A 10243-nucleotide genomic window follows, 5' to 3' on the forward strand; every position below is an offset into this window, starting at 1 on the left:
GCTTTGCTTCCGGCTGGATCCCTGGTCGTTTTGGGGAAGCAGGCTCTTCCTCATATCAATGATCCGCATGTACATGTCGTAGCACGTGTGCGCCTCCTTGGCCGCGTACACGATGTGAGCTTTATTGAGTTTCTCCATCCAGACCGAGTGACCACTACAACAAAACCCCCCCTACAATAATAGATGTCTTGCAACGATGTTAACACAATGTGTTGTTTGGTTGAACGCACCCTCTCCACTTAGCGCTAACCTCCCTGTACCACCTCCTCCCTCTATCTCGCACATCTAAAATATCCATTCCTTCATTTTTTTCCTTGACACATCTCTCTGAAAAAATCAGGTGACACACCCAGCAGCCAGGGTTCCCACCACCACCGCCGCCCCCTCGCCCTCGGCCTCCTCCGTCGCCACTTTCTCCGCTCGCTGGTGAAATAGACTGCGTCGCCGCCCATCCTCCTGCGCTGGGGAAGGCGTCGCGGCTGCCCATCCTCCCGCGCCAGGGAAGGCGTCGCGGCCGCCCATCCTCCCACGCCGGGGAAGGCGCTGCCGCCGCCCATCCTCCTGCATCGGAGAAGGCGTCGCAGCCGCCGTTCCTTCGCGTGACCAGAGATGCAACCGCTGTCGTTGTTCGTCCGCACAGCCAGGAATGAAGCACGTACTAACGCACCCGTCATCCTAAACTGTAGCAGTTCAACAGGTCTTATTCTGTCCTCCCGCATCTGCAATTCTTTACTGGTATCCCTTAAGGCTTTGTTCAGTTTGATTTATTCCCCAAAGGGAACCAATTAACACAGGGATTGAGTGGATTCCTGCATCTCACTCAGATCCGTTTTGGTATTGAATCCCTTGCATCAACTATTCCCCTTGATATAAATATTGTCGGTTATATATAAGGTTTGAGAGGGATTGATTATTATATCATGATTGTAGATAACAAAACACAGAGATTTCAAGCAGGTCTCCTATCATCAACAGTTTTCAAGCACCAGTGTACGTCTAGATCCCAATAATGCATCATCACATTGCTTTTACTAGACAACTACATGTTTGTTTGCCATGACTATTTTAATAATAAAGCAAAAGCTTATTTGCTTGTTGCTTCCCTATTTAAATCTTCACTGGAAAGGCATTACACAGTTACTAATAAGCAGAGTATACTCTTAATAAGTATGTGTGGTAATCAACTCTGATCAATACTAAGTTGATTTCAGAAATCTGAAAAACAGAAAAACCAAATCGATGCCCAGAGCAACTATTAATCGGTGAGGAGAATTTCACAATACAGCCCTAGATAGGATGTAGCAGGAAACAGGGATCAGGAACTGTCTCAATCTAACCCTCGCCTACAACTTAAGAAGAGAAGAAGCAAGATAAGGGAGACGAACCAGAGAGAAGAAGCAAATGGCCACTGCGTCGCCGTCGCTACCGCCAGAGAGATAGCCGCCCCATCCCTATCGCATCTGCCTTGCAGTGCAGCCTCACAGCACTATGTTCCTATCCAATCCACATCTTATTTCCATGCATGAATGTCTAACACAAGGAGAAGACCCTCTAGCCTCTACGAGCGCTTGCCCAAGCTAGCATCACCGGCAGCAACTACGCAATCATGTCCTTGCCCCCAGCCCCTGAAACCTCTCACCAACATGTACTTCCTCCCATCTTGTCCTCATGAAGGTTCAAAGTGCCAACCAACGATTCTCTTCCATCTTTTTCATAATTGGTGGGCTAATCTTCTAATGTTTTGCCCCCAGCAATTGATTCCTCACAAAATTTACGTCCCTGTTTTGCCTCCTACTCACGCTAATTCATGTGGAGCTAGCAACTTAAATTGGGAATGGAACAATTCGTAAGTGCCATTAATTACAGTTTGTACGTACAGTTTTGCTTCTTCATTTTCCTATGTGATAACTTTACCTCAGCTCATTGATTTCAGGCGCTCTTTAAAATTATAACAAGAGGATATAGAATGAGGTATATGTGATATTTCAGTTTTTGTTCTTTCAATTGTTTTCGTCTTACCTCTAATTTATTTCTTTATTCTATATCTCCTTTTATTTCCTCGTTGAACTTGAACCACATGTGGACCAGTATGTGCACGCCTCATTGCATTGATATTTGTAATAGGGAGATATTGTCCCTCTTGCATTGTAACAAATAAATCATGGTATCTATGTTTGGCTCACAGCTCACCTACCTTTGATTGTACACGTGGTATTTTTTTGGAAATGTGTTGTATAATACACTAATGCTTTTCACAATTTTTGTTTTAGTGAGTAACTACATATTTGGTAGCTAGATTGTCCACTTCCGACAATTGGATATTAGACGTCTAATTGTACGCGCACTCCAGACCATTCTATAAACCAGGTATGCCTAATATTTGTTTGAAATGACTACATGGTTCTGTCCATGGAGCCATGTGCTACTTTCTAGTGCGGGGTAATAAGCCGGTATGTAACAATACCCTTGATGTTGCATGCTATTTGGGCACTATGTGTGTCACATGGCTTGGTTTAAGCATTCAGTATTACATAGGCATTGCCTTGGTTATCGAAAATAGTTTAGATGTATCATCGTTTGCTTAAATTTGGCTAGAGTTGAGATGAAATCTCCTAGCTATGAGATAACATAGTATACAGAGTTGTCTGCACTAGATTAGATAGGGTGGTGATCTACTTTTCTTTCTGTTCAGGATTTCAGTTTGGTTGCATCTTGCCATGTCTTATTGGAGAGAACATGTAGCCATCAGTTGATAACTCAAATTATCCCGAATATGGTGATGCTTTTTTTGTGTTGTTGCTTCTGCGGGTTTTGAGAATTTTATTCATGGATCAGGAAATTATAATTTGTGACTTTGTAATTTTCAGGTAATTACGAAATTTTGCATGATGCAGATTATTTAAAGATTTTCAAGTTGTTGGCAATGAGATTTCTTCTTATACACCATAGAAAGAATGGCTAATGAATCATCCCAAGATGAGTAGTACGGGAGTAATGTGCAGACCTCTTGACAATGGAGATGTTCCATTTTGTAATAGTTGATACTATTGGTTGTCATTATTCAGTTGCTGAAGTCATCTCGTAGTTATTATAATATATTGTTTGGATATTTTTTAGTAGTAAATACAAGCTGATAGTTATTCATAATGAACAGCCAGATCTGATTCATCAAAGGTGTCTATTTTTCTATGCAGATTTTTATCTCAATGAGCCATGGATATTCAAAACATGTGCAGACATTTCTATGGTGCTCATTTAAATTTTACTTCTCTATTAGCCGGATTTTCTCTATTATAAGTTACTCATCTCATATTGTTGTTGTTGTAGGTCACCAAGATAAAATGATGATGCATGGCTCAGATGTTGATTGCAAGGTTAAGAATTGGAGCTACTACAAGATAATTAGAATTCCAATTTTAGGATTAATGTTTCAAACATTATAGTTGATTGCAAGGTCAAGAATTGGGCCACTACAAGATATAGTTTAACCTCCTGTAATCTTTGGATCATGTTTTTTGTAATGCAACATAGTGATATAATATATGATATCTTTCTGTTTGTTATATTCTGGCTCCTATGCAGTACTGGCATTGACCTAATAATTATGGACAGCAATATATAAAATATAATCAATTGTTCATGCTATCTATCAAAGCTTTTAGTAGTTCCAATTATTTTTAATGTCCATTAGAAAATCCTTTTGTACAGGGTTGCCACCAACGCATATCAAGTGTTGTTGGGCTATAGCTTTATATGTTGTTACCTAACAACGCTTCTACACGCCGTTTACCAACGTAAGCATATACGTTGTTGTAGATCCTTCCAACGCCACCTATGGCAACACATACAAATCCGTTGGTGTAGGCCTTAGCAATGCATATATGGACATACGACAACGCATTGATATGTTGTCGAAGGGAGGTTCCTGTTGTAGTGGCTCCAGGCACGCTTGTCCTTGTTGCACGAATCCTTTATGTCTCTGTAGTAGGGTCGATGATGTCCTCGACAAGGTGAACCAGTGAGTCCTTCTCATGCTCCTTGCAGCCCTAGATCTTGTATTGGTCCTGGATGTCGACAAGATTTTGGCAGGCAATGCCCAAATTCTCAAGCCCTTTACATCGTTGGTGATGTCCACCGTAGCGAACATGTAGTGGGGGCTATTGACAAGCCTGGCAAAACGCTCGCAAGGCCTTGTGGCCAGGCAGTAGTGGTAGACGAGGACGTGGTGGCGCACGCACATCTGGGCGACAATGACCTTGGGACAAGACCCGACATGAGCGCGGGTGTACTCGAGGTCGAACCCGACCACCTTGTACTTCTCCGAGGCAAGCAACAACTCCATGATGTGGATGGAGTGCTCCACCCAAACCGGGTCGTTGGTCTACACCACCGAGAGGTCCATGAACCTTCTGTGGGTGTCCACCACGGCACGCATGGTGAACTGCTGCTCGTTGTCGGCAGCTGCTCGGAGCGCTATTGGAGCGATGCATGATACCTCTAAGAATTTCGTGTGGTGAGTGTGCTTCTTGCAATGGTGGGGCGTGATCGAAAGGTTGAAGAGACACAAGGTTAAATGGCCGCTGTAATAAATGGGGGCCGGTCAGCCTATAATCGTCACGTCTTGTCACGTCGTTCATATCGAAGTATTCCAGTGCATGCTTGACAACACCGCACCGCACGTGTGGGATCGTAGAGGCGCCAAATGTATCGTCGGTGAGCCTGTTCCCGCGCTACCATGTTGTTTACCGCGCAATCTTCCCGCCCAGCTAGTTTGGCCATGCGTCGGCTAGAAGAGGGACAAATCATGGGCGTTTATTGGCAAAAAGCTTTGTAAAAACGAAGTGTGTGGAATGACATCAATTATAAGTTTACCCGTGGGTGATGAGGTCAAAGTTACACAGAAGGATGATGATGGATACTCAAGTGCAATAATTAATTCTACGCTCTATAGTGCACATGGTGGAAGAAACCAACTGTGTGCAATAATGTCGAAGATCGCGGTCGAGTTAGCTATACAGATCGTGAGCTGTGAGATCGACAAGGTAAACTGATTCGAGAATGGTTAATAAAATCTAAGACCATTGCATATTAAGGTCAAAATAGTGTTGGCAATATACGAGTCTCATACGACGCCATCTCAACGATTGTACCACAAAATCTCAAAATGTTACAAGGTTCAAATTCCAGAGTTATATGGATCAAATTCAAAGATTAAAAGGATCAAACTGATATTAGAAATGAAATTCAGCTCATCAGCTGCAAACGCTCGCGTTGATCCGATGAACATGGATATCAGACAGGTTCAAATTAATATCACCGCTTCTAAGTCTGGTTTCAAAACCTCACAATTTTTGCAAAGGGTTCAGCCACTGAGAAGTCATGTATGGGGTTGACACGATGACTTCCGATTACTCTGTCATCTGAAGTTACAAAATGAAATTCAGCATTTTTGGAGCCTACTCCATTCTGCCGAAGGCGCCGGCGCTGATCAACAAACCATTCATTTTTGTGAAATAAATTTAGGGAAAAACTCATTTCCTTCAGCACCCTTGCTCTGAAAACAAAGAACCTGGCAAATATAATCTCCGGTATGGTCCCTCGGTAGGAGTTCAAAGTAATTTCTGAGAGATGCAGACCTAGGCATTCGACGCGATTGTTATATTGTATCACATTATCAACCACTGGGCCTAATCTTATCTACAAAAGAAGAAAACGTATTAGTGCCTACATGCAGTTTTGAACATTACTACATGCCTATTTAGTTTGCAGGATTTGTAAAATGCACTAACATGCCATCTTCGATCTGACATGATTAACATGGGCATTTGATTACATTCTAGAAAAATGTAGCCTTCTTCACAATAGGTTGGAGTGTATGAGAAGTTCACTAAGAAAACTTAAACTCCCTTATGGTTAACATTTAATAGGAAAGGAACATCACCTCAATATATAGCTTCTACAGGCATGGAAAGCATCTCAGGAAACTTACAACTTGCACCAGGTTGGGGCAGATAGATTCTAGTGCCAAGTTCTTCACTGTGCGCAGTTTCGGGGTCAAGCTTGTCGGAATCATTTTCTGAATGACAGACGAACAAACATCTTCCAAATTAGAAATAATGTTAATCTGAGAGGTAGAAGGCGGCTGTTGTACCTGAACGGGTGTGGAACCAATAACAAGTTCGAAGTATTTGTGAGACGAGTAGCCCACCACTGTCAATTTCAGCGCAGAAATGATATTGATTCTTGTTGGACCTTCTTGATCAACTACAAGTAATCTCTCAAGTGTAGGTGTGTCCTCAATGACCATACCGTGGTACACATCTTGTGTTGTCTTCCTGCCGCACCAGCAACACACATAAATAGTCCGGAGAGTCATGGAGGTGATGTGGAAGGTACTCAACCCATTGATCGTCTGAAGATGAAGGTACTCGACTGCAGCACAGCCATGGAGCAGGCGCTCCATGTCACCATTTGAGAGGCAGATGGCGATGTGCTCGAGGTGCTTCAGTCATGGTAGAATAAGAGCGGGCGCATCATTAAGAGGGGGGAGGGAATGGCAGTTCCTGAACTTGGTGCTGCGCAGCGTGGGCGCGAGGCAGAGTGCGGACGTTGGCAGCGACTGCATATGCCCATCATCAAAAGTGAGCTCCTCAAGCTAATCTAGGGCGGGGGATCGGAACCAGTCGTCAAGCTTGGCTCGGTCCTTGCTGTTGGAACGAAACTTGCCCATTCTAAGGCCTTTGGTTGGGTCAAGGTGAATGTCGAGGATCTTGGAGAATGCATCCAAGCTTTTGCGATAGCCATGGCAGAGCTCGTGGGTGTCGATGAGGTCGAGAGGGCTGGAGTTCCATAGGGGGCGCCACCGCTGGGAAAGGACGGTTATCCGTGCCCCATATTTGATTGGGAGGAGGGATATGATGACTCTCAATATATCATCAGGGAGGTTGCTGATGAAGTTTAGAACCGCTGGAGTTGCTTGCGTTCTAGCGCGCCCTGTCTCCGATTGTTGGCAGCCCCGTTCTCCACCTCTGGAGTCTCCTTGTCAGCGGTGCTTTCTGATAGAAATGGGAGTACAGGGAATACTTAGTTAAAACAGGGCAATAGAAAAGTGTATTGGCAACTAGAAGTTATTAGGTAGGAATATAGTAAGAAAAGGGAATAACACCACACAATTCATTTGACATTGCTGGGTAAGTCAACATGCAGATAGTTGAAAAGAAAAATTACTTCGAACAAAGTCTGGACGGATGATTTTGTAGGGGAAGTTAGCATATATCTCATGACCATGCCCTTTTTTTGTAGTGCAATTTTAGTGCAAGCTTTCAGTACATAAAACTTTGCAATTTCTTTCCAAAAGCCAGTGCCAAAATAGGAGTCACCATGTTCATCAAGTCTTACAGTAGCAACGATTGTAAATCCATGGTTTGTGTGCAGTATGACATCCATGGAGCCTTCATCTATGTAAAGGGAAGAATGTGCACTACATAATCTGTTGTATAGCAAGGGATGTTCTACAGAAAATGGTAGGATTGTTAAAGAAAATATGGTAACATGCAAATATGGGCCCAAATTGAAAGAACTGTACAACAGTTGAAATCGAAGGACAAAAATCTATAATTAAACAGATAGGGTAAAGATGATTTCATCGAAATATGAGATTAATCGAAAGAACAATGCATCATTAATTTTCCTAATATAGAAAGAAGAGGGGAAAAATTCCCTTTGCCGTATATGGTGCATGTGGCACCTTTAATTTATCCAAATGTAGCAATATTTAGAATATGTTTAGGAAAATAGGCCATGCCAACCGATTTAGGGTGGGATTGAACATACCGCGCGCGTCCTCAAGTTATCTGGTACAGTGAGATGGAATCTCTGGCAGAGGTCGCAAAGGTCTGAAGTGTCGACGCACTATACATTCTATGAATGAAAGAAAACCCTCAAATCAGCTCGAATGAAAATGAATTCATAGCGATTTCAGCCGGGTGATTAAAGGAGGCAGATGAACTGGGATAAGAGATGAGATAATATATCATTAAATTAGTTACCTTGTCTTCCATGAGAAAGAACCCTTATTACGGTAGATTCCCCAAACGAGCGGATTTGGGTCGACCGCGAGCAGCGTCGAGAAAGTCGATGGCAATAGGCAGTGACAAGCAGAAGTGGCAAAATGCGGTGGGCTTTGCGGCAGCCTGGTGGCGGCGACAGGCGTCGAGCTAAGTGTTTACCGCCGTGATAGGCTGTGCCATGGCATAAATGCGGAGGAGCTTGTGCAGGTGCGAATGGGGAACGTACCGGAGGGGCCGAGGGGGTGGCGGGCTGGGTGAGGGTTTTGTGACGTGGGGATGGTGAGGGTTTTCTTTTTTCTTTTTTGAATTGGGTGGTGAGGGTTTTCTGTCCCACATAGAATTTTGGGGGCGACGGTTTGCTAGAGCGAACCATGTGTGATTGACGCAACAGGCAAAAGGAAAGTCATTGCACATGGTCCAAATTTTGGGAACCGTGTGTGATTGACGTAGTACCTCCGTCCTGGTTAATTGTTCCCACTTTGTAATTTTTACCAAATTTTGACCAAATATTTAACATAATCAGACATAGATAATAAGCGTACACGTACATAAGCATAGTTCAACCATAAGTACATAGTTCAACTGCATTAAGCATACTCAAGCGTACATAATTTGATCCATCCCACATCTCATCTCACATGCGGCCGACACGATCTTGAAGCTTCTCCAGGTACTCGTCGTACGCGCCATGCGCCACCCTGCGAGAATACTTCTCTTTGAAGGAGCCAACGGCCCGTCCTCTTGCATGCGCCAGAACACTTAGATACGCGTCATGAAGCTATACAAATAGTAAAACAAATTTGGCATCAAATCAATGATTACATGTCGTGAAGCACGATTAGGAATTTATGGCTATTTATTTATACATATCCAGAGATTATAGTTCGATTTTAAGCACAGTCGTCTATGTACAGACCAATCTTGAAGAAAATAATGGCACAAACATATGTAGGTCATTCAAAATCAATTGTCAATCCCTGGCTAGGAATTATTAGCATGAACACTAACCCTAGTCAGATTACTAGCAGAAATCATTTGCAGAGATGAAACAACTAATCACTTATCACCTGTACCATTCAAACAGTCAATACACTACATGGATCTAATGAAACTTACTCAGATTTCATGGATTGGGAGAACATAACCATATGATTTCTATTCCAAAAAGGGGGAGGCAGGAGTAACCAGAGAAACCCTATGATATATTTGACACATAAATGGGTATAGATGACTAATCAGCTGTCCGTCGTTGCCGGAGTCGTCACCAGAGTGGTCGTCAGAGTCGGTGTGGAACTCCGCCTCCAGCTGTGGAAGCTTGACGCCGTCGACAATGTCAGGGTGCAGCAATAACTCGCCGGCAGTGACGGCAACCTCTGTCTCCATATCCATGCTGTGCTCCGGTGCTTTAGCAGCCCCGTCGTCGCCACTCCCTCTGATGGGGCGCTTCGGTGGCATCCTCATACACTGACGGCTTTGAGGACAGAGAGTGGCGTCAAGGATGCAAGCGGAGAGAGAGGATTGTGTGTGTGTAGCCAGGATGGAGGGTGCGGCTGCTCGGGCGCACCATTAATATGGAGTTGTTGGAGTTGTGGGAGAGAAGCGGGCGGCATTTGAGGGAGTCCTGTACTAAGGGGTCCTCGGGCGTCCGGCCTGTTAGCCATGGGCCAGACTGATGGGCTGTGAACATATGAAGACCGAAGACTGCACCTGAGTCCGTATGGGACTCTCCTTGGCTTGGAAGGCAATCTTGACGAACAGATATGTAGATTCCCTTCCTTGTAACCGATCTTGTGTAACCCTAGATCCTCCCGGTGTCTATATAAACCGTAGGACTTAGTCCGGATAGGACACTCATTATCATAGCCATACAAGCTGGACCTCTAGGGTTTAGTCATCACGATCTCGAGGTAGATCAACTCTTGTAACACTCATATTCATTAATATCAATCAAGCAGGACGTAGGGTATTACCTCCATAGAGAGGGCCCGAACCTGGGTAAACATCGTGTCCCTTGTCTCCTGTTACCATCGACCTTAGACGCACAGTTCGGGATCCCCTACCTGAGATCCGCCGGTTTTGACACCGACATTGGTGCTTTCATTGAGAGTTCCACTGCGCTGTGGCCAAAAGGTTTGATGGCCCCTTCAATCGTCCATAATGACGCCGTCCAAGGA

The 10243-nt window shown here is 44.0% G+C and overlaps 1 long non-coding RNA gene across 1 annotated transcript; it reads left to right on the forward strand.

Moving 5' to 3' along the window:
• The first annotated feature begins 299 nt into the window (after positions 1–299).
• On the forward strand, positions 300–3563 carry LOC119268051. Its single transcript, XR_005132821.1, has 2 exons — positions 300–3247; positions 3328–3563. It is a non-coding gene; the product is annotated as an uncharacterized LOC119268051 (long non-coding RNA).
• The last annotated feature ends 6680 nt before the right edge of the window (positions 3564–10243 follow it).

The sequence above is a fragment of the Triticum dicoccoides genome, chromosome 3A, assembly GCF_002162155.2.
Source record: "Triticum dicoccoides isolate Atlit2015 ecotype Zavitan chromosome 3A, WEW_v2.0, whole genome shotgun sequence".
Lineage (NCBI taxonomy): Eukaryota > Viridiplantae > Streptophyta > Magnoliopsida > Poales > Poaceae > Triticum > Triticum dicoccoides.